We start from the raw sequence: 12,855 nt of genomic DNA on the forward strand, positions 1-12,855 counted from the left end.
TGTAAAAAACTCACAGTCCTCCAGGGAGAGTGAATAGCACTCGTCTGTTTCCATCGTTGATTTGGGAGAGAATGAGATGGAAAGGATGCCTATTGGTTTTCTTAGTATGCCATTGGTTAACGATTTTCTATATGCAATTTTCGGTTCCGCCCACATTTACTATAAAATAGTGGCTGGCGGTTGTTTTTTCCACCAAGTTCTGTTGCCCTGGTTGCAGTGCTTGTTTCCTTTGCCAAAAAATTTGTTTTGGTGTGCTGCCGAGATCTTTGAAAAGTAAGTCTGCTTCTTGCTTATTGTTCTTATTTTAATTTATGGAATGTCTGTTTCTAGTGCCTCGCTGTGGAATCTGTGGGTATGATTGCGTTGAGGAGGTAATTCGTCGCATGGAGGAGGATGCTAATGTTCCAAATTTAGATCCTGCTTTGTTTGATGAAGAGTGGGGATTAGAATTTGATCAGGTTTTGATGGATGGAGTTTTTGATGATAATACGCCAGCAGATGCCGTGCAAAATCCTGATAGCCCAGAGCCTGTTGTGAACAATCTCGCGGAACATGTTTCGGTGGTTCATCCTGGTGTTAGCGTACCATACTTTCCGTTCTTTGAAACCGCTGCGGCCTTTGAAGGGTACCTTGGACGTTACGTCCTGTTCGCGTCACCATATGATGACTTTGTCGAGGATCCGTTCGAATACCTGATACATTACCAGCACGATATAGTTTCCATATTACAACAACATCCCATACCTTTTAAATTTTATATGCGCGTGAAAGTATTGATGGTAAAGCAAGTTGGCGATTCGATGAGTAGCCACTTTGCTTTTCTAAGTGCCGTGTCGCGTGAAATTCATAGTCTCGCGGATATAATGGTTGCGCTAAATGAAATGATTAGCGAGTTAGCGCGCAACCTGGAAAATTATCAGGGTGAAGGTAGTGGTTACGTCTCACGAGACGTATCCGAAATCGAATTGAACATAAGCGCGATTGAAAAAAAGAAGATTGGCTGTGACACTGTAATTCCCGCCGAATTGAAAAAAAGAAGCGGAACACTCACAAATGTAAAATGTCCAGACAATGAGTGTTTCAAATATAATACTTTAGCGCTATTGCATCCTCAAAAAACACATGGAAATGATTGGAAACGATATCGCAAGTATCTTGTTGATCTCGATTCGAATCCATTGGCACGAGTCAGATGGTGGCCCGACGGTCCGGTATCGTATTCGGAGATTGCAGAATTTGAAGAACAGAATCAAATTGAAGTGTATGTGTACTCATATCAGGATGGGAGTATCCACACTTCGCGTGTTCCGCGTCTCGCATTTGACGATAAAGTACAATTATTGGAATTTGATAATCACTTTTTTGGGATAAAGAATTTTAATACATTGAATGGTAAGAAAAGTAGATTTTTTTGTGAAAGTGTACGAGGGGGTTTGCAACACAGGAAAACCTAGTGTCACATAGGAGGGTGTGCAGGAATTTCGATGAGGTTTTGTTGGAGTTCCCTGAGCCAGGTAAGAATGTTCTAAAATTTAACAAGTTTGGTCACATGTTTGCATTTCCATATATTATCGGACTCGATACAGAGTCTGTCCTCGATCCTAATACGAATGTGAAAAGTGCCGTGCAGAAGCATGTTATGAGTTCCTTCTGCTGCATTCTAATCAGAACATATGATTCGAAAATACTAGCAAATGAAAAATATTTAGGCCCCGATGCCGCTTCCAGGTGCGTCGACTGCCTGCTACGTTTTCATAACAAGGTGGTCGATATCAGCCGTTGCCCTGCCCCCATTAAACTCACAGACGAAGAAACTCGTAAACATATCGCTGCAACGCACTGCGAGTATTGTGGTGTGTTATTTAGTGTTGCCAGGAAAAAGGTTCGTCATCACGATCACAGTCGTGAAAGCAGTGTCAGCAACTTTTTGGCTACTATTTGTAACGAATGTAACATCAGTTGCAGCAATCACGGCAAAATTCCCGTGCTCATCCACAACCTTCAGTACGACATCAGCTCCTTGTTACATTGCTTCCATGCTTTGAAGTGGAAATGCCCGCCCAGGCTCATCGCGACGAGCTCGGAGAAGATTCGCAATTTTGAATATGGCAATCTCATATTCAGGGACACCACGCAATTCTTAAATAGTTCCCTTTCTTGTTTGGTGGATAGTTTGAAGGTGTCGGAAGGAATTGAGGCATTTAAGTGTCTACAGCAAGTGTATGGTAATGACTTTGCCCGTTTAACTAGGAAAGGTGTGTACCCATATTCCTGGATCAAAAGCTTTCAAGTCTACAATGAAGAATGCCTACCGGCCATGGATGGTTTTTATGACGATTTGAATGGAACACACATCAGCGAAGATGACTATGCTTTCGCTCGGGAAACATATGACCATTTTGATTGCAAATCATTGAAGGATTATACATTGATCTATTTGGAATGTGACGTCCTGCTCCTTTTAGATGTTATGCAGCATTTTAGACAGCTTTCTATGAAGACATATGGATTGGAAGTGCTGCACTTTGTCAGTCTACCTGGATTCAGTTGGCAGGCTGCTCTCAAGTATACAAAGGCCGAGATCGAGTTGCTTACAGATGAAGATATGTATCGAACCATCGAGTCTTCTATTAGAGGTGGTATTTGCCAACAAGGATTGAGGTATGCTGCTGCCAATAACAAATATTGTGCAAACTTTGACCCGGAGAAACCGCAAAGTTACATCTCCTATTGGGATGCAAACAGTCTGTATGCCGGTTGCCAGACATTGCCATTGCCTATTGGAAGATTCGAGTGGGTGCCCGAATCCGAATTTTCGAGTTTGGACATCATTAACCATCCTCAGGATGCAGAGTATGGCTACATTTACGTGTGCGACCTCGTCTACCCACCGGAGCTACACCAGAAGACCAGGTATTTCCCACTAGCTCCAATGAAGCAAAAGGTTGACGAAAGCTGGTTGTCTGAGTATCAGTTGGCTCTAAAAGACCAATTGAATTACAAACCTGCAGCACAAGGTAAGTTACTTCTCACTTGTAATGATAAAACAGAGTATGTTGTACATTATCGTTTGTTGAGTCTATATTGTAAGTTGGGTATGCGCGTGAGCAAAATTCATAGAGTGTTGAAATTTCGTCAGGGTGTGGTCTTTGGTCCATACATTGAAATGAACATTAAGCGACGCATTGCAGCGCAAACAGACTTTGAGAAGAAGATACTAAAACTAAGCTGTAATGCGCTTTATGGCAGGACGCTCCTTTCCCCCAGGCGATTTAGATCAATTAAGATAGCATTCAGCAAAGAAGAGGCCCAAAGATATAGCTCCTCGAATGACTGCATTCGATTTGAAATTTTGTCTGAGAATTGTGTGTTGTATGAGATGAAGAAAAGGAAGGTAAAGTGTAGCTTTCCATTGCAGATTGGTTTTTGTATTTTAGATTATAGTAAGTTGGTAATGTATGAATTTGTCTATTGCACTCTCTTGGAAAAGTTGAATTGTCCCATCACCATCATGTATTCGGATACCGATTCTATCATCGGTGTGTTTCATACATCAGAGTATGAAGAGGAAATCAAAAAGATTGCAGATGATCACCTCGATCTTTCATCCTATCCCATTGATCATCCACTCTATAGCAATAAAAATAAGGGTGCATTGTTCCACTTCAAGGATGAGACTGGAGGTAGGATAATTGAAGAGGTGGTTGCTCTGAAAGCAAAAATGTATTCTATCCGATTGAGTGACGATAGTCAAATTGCTAGAGCAAAAGGTGTTAAGAAAAGTATTGTTCGTAAGGAATTGTATCATGATGTATATAAAGATGTTTTGTTTAATAGTGTGAAGGTAAGTCATCCCCAGAGGACCATATGTAGTAAGCGCCAATGTATGTATACACTGGAAACGACTAAGCTTGCACTCATGCCCTATGATGATAAGAGATACCTCTTTAATGCCATTGAGTCATATCCATATGGAAGCTGTGAAATTGGTAATGAGTAAGTATATTCTTTATTATGTGTATTGTGTTTCTTCTGTTACAGGTCGTGAAGGTTTTTCGGCTGGGTTTTTCTCCTTCACCTGATTGGCATCACAATTGGCACAATTCCCAGCACAATTGGCTTTAATAAATATATCGCAACCTGATTGGCATTACAATTGGCATTAATAAATATATTTTCACACGTACTTTTTGTGTATGACCCTTCTTTGCATGTCTCTGCATGTTATAAGCGCGCGGACAACCCTCCGCACTGCCGCGCACGGGAAAAAGTCGCGAAAAAAGTCGGCCCAGGGGTCAATAAACGCGCCGTGTACTAATCCCGCTTTTCTCTCGGCCAGACCATTTACTACTCACGCTCCAAGCCAACAAACAGAACAAAGAACGACACGAACACAAGAGGAAATAAAATCTATACCACTACAAAGAAGATATTCCACTTCACCACATAGCACGCTTCTAGTCAACAAACAGAACAAAGAATGACACGAACACAAGAGGAAATAAAATCTATACCAATACAAAGAACATATTCCACTTCACCACATAGCACGCTCCTAGCCAACAAACAGAACGACACGAACACAAGAGGAAATAAAATCTATACCAATACAAAGAAGATATTCCACTTCACCACATAGCACACTCCTAGCCAACAAACAGAACACGAATGACACGAACACAGGAAGAACTAAAATCTATACCACTACAAAGAAGATATTCCTAATCAAACAACATAGTAATCTATCATTCAGAAAATCAGAAGAAAAAATCAAACTCATCAGAAAATAGACATATTAAAAATGAACTTCACCACATAGCACGCTTCTAGCCAACAACCAGATCTAATGATATCTACACTGATTTGTTGAAGACGGGTGCCGATAGATGTATGGAAGACCATGGAACACGAACGACAAGAACACAAGAGGAAATAAAATCTATACCACTACGAAGAAGATATTCCTAATCAAAACAACACAGTGATCTATCATTCAGAAAAATCAAACTCATCAGAAAATTAATATTCCTATACGTGAGAACCATCAATGCAATAGCGTGAATATCTGCCATAACATTTCGAGCGCAATAGAGAATCTCAGTTTCATATTCCATCATTACTCAACTTTTAATTTCTTATTAAGTGAATAGCATAGACGTAAGGAAATAACGAGAAACAACACAATCAACAGCTACAATTAATAGAGAGCCAAACCTGCGCACCATCCAACACATAGAGAAATAATAGCTAATCAATCTATCAATGGCGAAATAGCACAGACTTAACGATGAAGAACAGAGGAACACGCGGCGACACGTAAACAACAACAGAGGAAAATAATCTATCATTGAACCATCATAAAATCGATCAATATACAATTTTCATTCTAACAAACACTACGAACCTTGATGGAGGTATCCAAGACGTAGGAAATATGCACGGTTTTCACTCTTTTCCTCAAAGCCGGGAGACTTTATGTCTCTATCTATGTGACCATAGCACAGCGCATGCTTTATCAATCAAAGGGTTAGAGGCTATATTACTTCGTCCAGCAAACGGGGCGCTCTAGAGGTCAGATAAGAGAGTTCAAAGGCGATATATTTTATTGTGCAGCGCAAATAGATGTCGATATCAATCGCTGGGGTCACTAGCTTTTCGCATCCTTTCCCTGAAATGGAAATCTTTCGTCAAAGTGGTTGTCAAGTCGGCTAAGTTTGTAGAGATGCGAAATTGTTATTGAAGATGTAGAGAAAGTCCAAATTATTAATTGGTAGCAACGATACTCAATCAAAAACGAGAAACGAATTTAATATCTTGCAACAGAAATGTCTAATGAACCACACAGAAATATCAAATGTGAAATGGAACTCAGAGTTATGAGGCATTCCAATCTTAGAGGTACTTACTTATGTCATGCGAGTGAACAATTGAAGCAAATGCAAGACAATAATTATTTCAGGCAGTAAGTTCACAACTCATAGAGTAGACGAGTGAATACTTGAAACAAACTCAAAACAATAATTCTCACGACAGGTGGAGATTATAGCATTCTAAACCAGATAATAAAATTTTAATCAATAAAATAAACATAGATATGCTTTTAATTAAGTGTAGATGTGCACTTGAAAACAGAAGAGACAATTGCTCTACATTGAAAAGATGGACAGATTTTGTACTCGATACCATAAGTCATGGAAAGATGTGATAAAAAACTGCTTCGAAAAGGAGGAGCCGCGAAACGATTTCATTATCGCTGCATTTCAATACGTCCTAGACATGCCATGATAGGCAAGCCTGAGCGATGGGCAGGACACGTAAACAAACACAAACACAAAGGCTCAAAACCAGCAAGACGTTTAATTGAAACAACGAACTTCATGAACATGTCGACGGTGCGAGGGAAGACAGAGAGAGGGGAATAGGGAATTGAGGACAAAATGAGTTGAAGGAGGTCAAAGGAGGCGCTTGAAGGCCGGGTGGATACATTTGCCCATCGCTCAGGCTTGCCTATCATGGAATTCATCCACCAGCTAGCCTGCATCTACGCCATTCTGTCAATGTCCTAGACATGGTCGTATTCGGAGATATGGTACGAACTACAGAACTGAAGGTGCAAGAATTTATATGCCGAATCTACAATACTTATAAAAATATCTGCACATCAACGTCGGAAGGGTCATTGGGATTGATGGCGGAGTTTTTGAGGTTTGCCAACGAAGAATTGAAATACACTAGACCAGATGTAATTGTAATCATTGCAATGAGCATTGCGTACATCAAGAAAGCAGTCGGATCAAATTATCATATACAAGCGATCTATATCGCACGATTCATTACGGATTTGTTGAAATTACACATATCTGAGATGGAAACTACATAAAATCTTATCATGTGATATATTCCACTACCACGGCAACACAATTATTTTCTTCTATCAGTCTCTGCAACGATGTCGAATCAACAGAAGTTCAATATTGTCGTGCAAGGTCTGATGTATTATTACCTGTTGAAACTCAACAAACATATCAATTGCGGTGGACCACCGGACGATTTTCATCTAATACTCTCTTGTACGCCATTCAAGAACCTTCATACAAAGAAAGGAAGCATCAATAAGAGACTCTGCAAATTCATCGCGACAAAGTGCAAGTTGTTGAAGCAATACAAACACGGCGACAACATAGCGCCTGCATTAATCAACGCTGGATTCAAGCGCCCAATAATCAGAATAAACTATTTAATGTCTTCGGAATTCATCAATGGAGACAACAAACGAAAACTTCAGAGTTTGAAATAGAATTGTAATTTATCGAAATAAACAAGTGTACAAGTGAAACAATAATTGTAATCTTCGTCATCATTAAAATGAATTCTTCGCATCACAATGAAAAACACCTTACATTTAGCATGGCTAAACTGAGAACAATGATCGCTAAGGAAACGAAATATTCCACAATTTGTGTAAGAATTCTCATATGGAATGAGACCTGACCACCAAATAGGTTTTACTCGTCTACACTCTGTACAAATTCAACACCCGAAGGATAGAATTGCCGGAGAAGGATCGGTCATTGAAATTTAGAGACATGATACATCGGTCTATGATTACAAAAAAGGATCACTAATCTCATGTGAAAACTTATCATATTTCACGAATTAAATTCCACAGTGCATGTATATTTCTCAATCAGTTGCACTAGCCCAGACATAGTAAAAGAAGAAGAAAAGGCGTCTTTGACAAGCAACCGATTGGTGTGCGGAACAAATAAATAAATATTTTTGTCAACACAGTTGTCCATTGTTTGAGTAGGAAAAAGGAGCCGTCCAAGGCTTGCAGTGGGGGCCAAGATATGGCAAAACGGGAAGTAAGGCAAGATAACTGATTGCGGCTGGTCGTTCGCGACAACTTTTACAATCGCATTGGGGTTCACTGCCTGGGAGATAATACGAAGCCTTCGCGAAAAGCGAATCTATTATCAGATGCCACAATGCAAACGAAAGATTTTACAAGCATGATGTGCAGGCGAAGTCTACATTTCTAATCACGTAATCTTCCTAACACACGGCACACAAACGTATATGAAATAATTTTCGAGTGGCAATCAGATTTTGGGAGAAACAGATCACACAACCGCCATCAGAAATGATTAACCAGTATACAATGAAGATGAGCATTATGCATAAACACATTGGAAGATATGTTATATTAATTATAATAACCAGATCAGCGCTGGTCACACATAAACATAGATCCAATTCACAAAATATACTAGAGATTTCCCATAACCATACAGAAAAACTATCACATTATTTTAGTGTCATAGCATCTAGGCACTACAAATGGAAAGGCCATACTGTAATTTTATAAGTCTTTAGCTCATAACATTGTAAAACGCAAATTCCACACTAAAGATCATTTTCTTCTTTAAATTTTCAAAATCAAAACTGCACGCTATTTCTTGCATTTTTCTAAAGATATAGATTAAAAAGTTGTGCATATACTCACACATACTTTACAAGATATTTGTTTGTGGATTAATTGCTAAAATTTATCGGTTCACATTCAGGAGAAGTGGTGACTACCACACATCAGTAAGAGTTTAATCACAATTTGAACAAGTGTTGCGATTTATGATCAGTGTTGTAGAATGTGTAATTTCACAATACGCAAGCTTTAGGTCGCTCACTTTGACGAGCACTCTTTCACGATGTCAGAGAAGTTATCCGAATGGATTGATATTTTCTGTATACACTATAACATAATGCGAATTCTTTATGTCGTGGATATTAAAAGTTACGAATATTTTTCGAACGAAAATTTACTTAAGACTCGAAGAAAGGGTCACCCGCGTCGACGAACCCGTTTCCGGAAAAAGCAACACGCTCGCGTGCGGTACCGCGTTAACGCGTCGGGCACAGAATCGCGTCCGGTTTCGGGTACGGCATTGGGGAAACGCGGCCCGGCGTGTTGCCGAAATGTCTTCGACGACGCGGGTGACCCTTTCTTCGAGTCTTAAGTACATTTTCGTTCGAAAAATATTCGTAACTTTTAATATCCACGACATAAAGAATTCGCATTATGTTATAGTGTATACAGAAAATATCAATCCATTCGGATAACTTCTCTGACATCGTGAAAGAGTGCTCGTCAAAGTGAGCGACCTAAAGCTTGCGTATTGTGAAATTACACATTCTACAACACTGATCATAAATCGCAACACTTGTTCAAATTGTGATTAAACTCTTACTGATGTGTGGTAGTCACCACTTCTCCTGAATGTGAACCGATAAATTTTAGCAATTAATCCACAAACAAATATCTTGTAAAGTATGTGTGAGTATATGCACAACTTTTTAATCTATATCTTTAGAAAAATGCAAGAAATAGCGTGCAGTTTTGATTTTGAAAATTTAAAGAAGAAAATGATCTTTAGTGTGGAATTTGCGTTTTACAATGTTATGAGCTAAAGACTTATGGCCTTATGGTATGGCCTTTCCATTTGTAGTGCCTAGATGCTATGACACTAAAATAATGTGATAGTTTTTCTGTATGGTTATGGGAAATCTCTAGTATATTTTGTGAATTGGATCTATGTTTATGTGTGACCTGCGCTGATCTGGTTATTATAATTAATATAACATATCTTCCATTGTGTTTATGCATAACGCTCATCTTCATTGTACATTGGTTAAACACTTCTGATGGCAGTTGTGTGATCCGCTTCTCCCAAAATCTGATTGCCACTTGGAAATTATTTCATATACGTTTGTGTGCCGTGTGTTACGAAGACTACGTGATTAGAAATGTAGACTTGGCCTGCACGTCGTGCTCGTAAAATCTTTCGTTTGCATTGTGGCATCTGATAATAGATTCGCTTTTTGCGAAGGCTTCGTATTATCTCCCAGGCAGTGAACCCCAATGCGATCGTAAAAGTTGTCGCGAACGGCCAGCCGCAATCAGTTATCTTGCCTTACTTCCCGTTTTGCCATATCTTGGCCCCCACTGCAAGCCTTGGACGGCTCCTTTTTCCTACTCATACAAATGGACAACTGTGTTGACAAAAATATTTATTTATTTGTTCCGCACTCCCATCGATTGCTTGTCAAAGACGCCTTTTCTTCTTCTTTTACTATGTCTGGGCTAGTGCAACTGATTGAGAAATATACATGCACTGTGGAATTTAATTCGTGAAATATGATAAGTTTTCACATGAGATTAGTGATCCTTTTTTGTAATCATAGACCGATGTATCATGTCTCTAAATTTCAATGACCGATCCTTCTCCGGCAATTCTATCCTTCGGGTGTTGAATTTGTACAGAGTGTAGACGAGTAAAACCTATTTGGTGGTCAGGTCTCATTCCATATGAGAATTCTTACACAAATTGTGGAATATTTCGCTTCCTTAGCGATCATTGTTCTCAGTCTAGCCATGCTAAATGTAAAGTGTTTTTCATTGTGATGCGAAGAATTCATTTTAATGATGACGAAGATTACAATTATTGTTTCACTTGTACACTTGTTTATTTCGATAAATTACAATTCTATTTCAAGCTCTGAAGTTTTCGTTTGTTGTCTTCATTGATGAATTCCGAAGACATTAAATAGTTTATTCTGATTATTGGGCGCTTGAATCCAGCGTTGATTAATGCAGGCGCTATGTTGTCGCCGTGTTTGTATTGCTTTAACAACTTGCACTTTGTCGCGATGAATATGCAGAGTCTCTTATTGATGCTTCCTTTCTTTGTATGAAGGTTCTTGAATGGCGTACAAGAGAGTATTAGATGAAAATCGTCCGGTGGTCCACCGCAATTGATATGTTTGTTGAGTTTCAACAGGTGATAATACATCAGACCTTGCACGACAATATTGAACTTCTGTTGATTCGACATCGTTGCAGAGACTGGTAGAAGAAAATAATTGTGTTGCCGTGGTAGTGGAATATATCACATGATAAGATTTTATGTACTTTCCATCTCAGACATGTGTAATTTCAACAAATCCGTAATGAATTGTGCGATATAGACCGCTTGTATATGATAATTTGATCCGACTGCTTTCTTGATGTGCGCAATGCCCATTGCAATGATTACAATTACATGTGGTCTAGTGTATTTCAATTCTTCGTTGGCAAACCTCAAAAACTCCGGCATCAATCCCAATGGCCCTTCAGACGTTGATGTGCAGATATTTTTATAAGTATTGTAGATTCGGCATATAAATTCTTGCACCTTCAGTTCTGTAGTTTGTACCATATCTCCGAATACGACCATGTCTAGGACGTATTGAAATGCAGCGATAATGAAATCGTTTCGCGGCTCCTCCTTTTCGAAGCAGTTTTTTATCACATCTTTCCATGACTTATGGTATCGAGTACAAAATCTGTCCATCTTTTCAATGTAGAGCAATTGTCTCTTCTGTTTTCAAGTGCACATCTACACTTAATTAAAAGCATATCTATGTTTATTTTATTGATTAAAATTTTATTATCTGGTTTAGAATGCTATAATCTCCACCTGTCGTGAGAATTATTGTTTTGAGTTTGTTTCAAGTATTCACTCGTCTACTCTATGAGTTGTGAACTTACTGCCTGAAATAATTATTGTCTTGCATTTGCTTCAATTGTTCACTCGCATGACATAAGTAAGTACCTCTAAGATTGGAATGCCTCATAACTCTGAGTTCCATTTCACATTTGATATTTCTGTGTGGTTCATTAGACATTTCTGTTGCAAGATATTAAATTCGTTTCTCGTTTTTGATTGAGTATCGTTGCTACCAATTAATAATTTGGACTTTCTCTACATCTTCAATAACAATTTCGCATCTCTACAAACTTAGCCGACTTGACAACCACTTTGACGAAAGATTTCCATTTCAGGGAAAGGATGCGAAAAGCTAGTGACCCCAGCGATTGATATCGACATCTATTTGCGCTGCACAATAAAATATATCGCCTTTGAACTCTCTTATCTGACCTCTAGAGCGCCCCGTTTGCTGGACGAAGTAATATAGCCTCTAACCCTTTGAGTGATAAAGCATGCGCTGTGCTATGGTCACATAGATAGAGACATAAAGTCTCCCGGCTTTGAGGAAAAGAGTGAAAACCGTGCATATTTCCTATGTCTTGGATACCTCCATCAAGGTTCGTAGTGTTTGTTAGAATGAAAATTGTATATTGATCGATTTTATGATGGTTCAATGATAGATTATTTTCCTCTGTTGTTGTTTACGTGTCGCCGCGTGTTCCTCAGTTCTTCATCGTTAAGTCTGTGCTATTTCGCCATTGATAGATTGATTAGCTATTATTTCTCTATGTGTTGGATGGTGCGCAGGTTTGGCTCTCTATTAATTGTAGCTGTTGATTGTGTTGTTTCTCGTTATTTCCTTACGTCTATGCTATTCACTTAATAAGAAATTAAAAGTTGAGTAATGATGGAATATGAAACTCAGATTCTCTATTGCGCTCGAAATGTTATGACAGATATTCACGCTATTGCATTGATGGTTCTCACGTATAGGAATATTAATTTTCTGATGAGTTTGATTTTCTGAATGATAGATCACTGTGTTGTTTTGATTAGGAATATCTTCTTCGTAGTGGTATAGATTTTATTTCCTCTTGTGTTCTTGTCGTTCGTGTTCCATGGTCTTCCATACATCTATCGGCACCCGTCTTCAACAAATCAGTGTAGATATCATTAGATCTGGTTGTTGGCTAGAAGCGTGCTATGTGGTGAAGTTCATTTTTAATATGTCTATTTTCTGATGAGTTTGATTTTTTCTTCTGATTTTCTGAATGATAGATTACTATGTTGTTTGATTAGGAATATCTTCTTTGTAGTGGTATAGATT

This window comes from Ornithodoros turicata, chromosome 4, assembly GCF_037126465.1.
Source record: "Ornithodoros turicata isolate Travis chromosome 4, ASM3712646v1, whole genome shotgun sequence".
NCBI classification, from domain to species: domain Eukaryota; kingdom Metazoa; phylum Arthropoda; class Arachnida; order Ixodida; family Argasidae; genus Ornithodoros; species Ornithodoros turicata.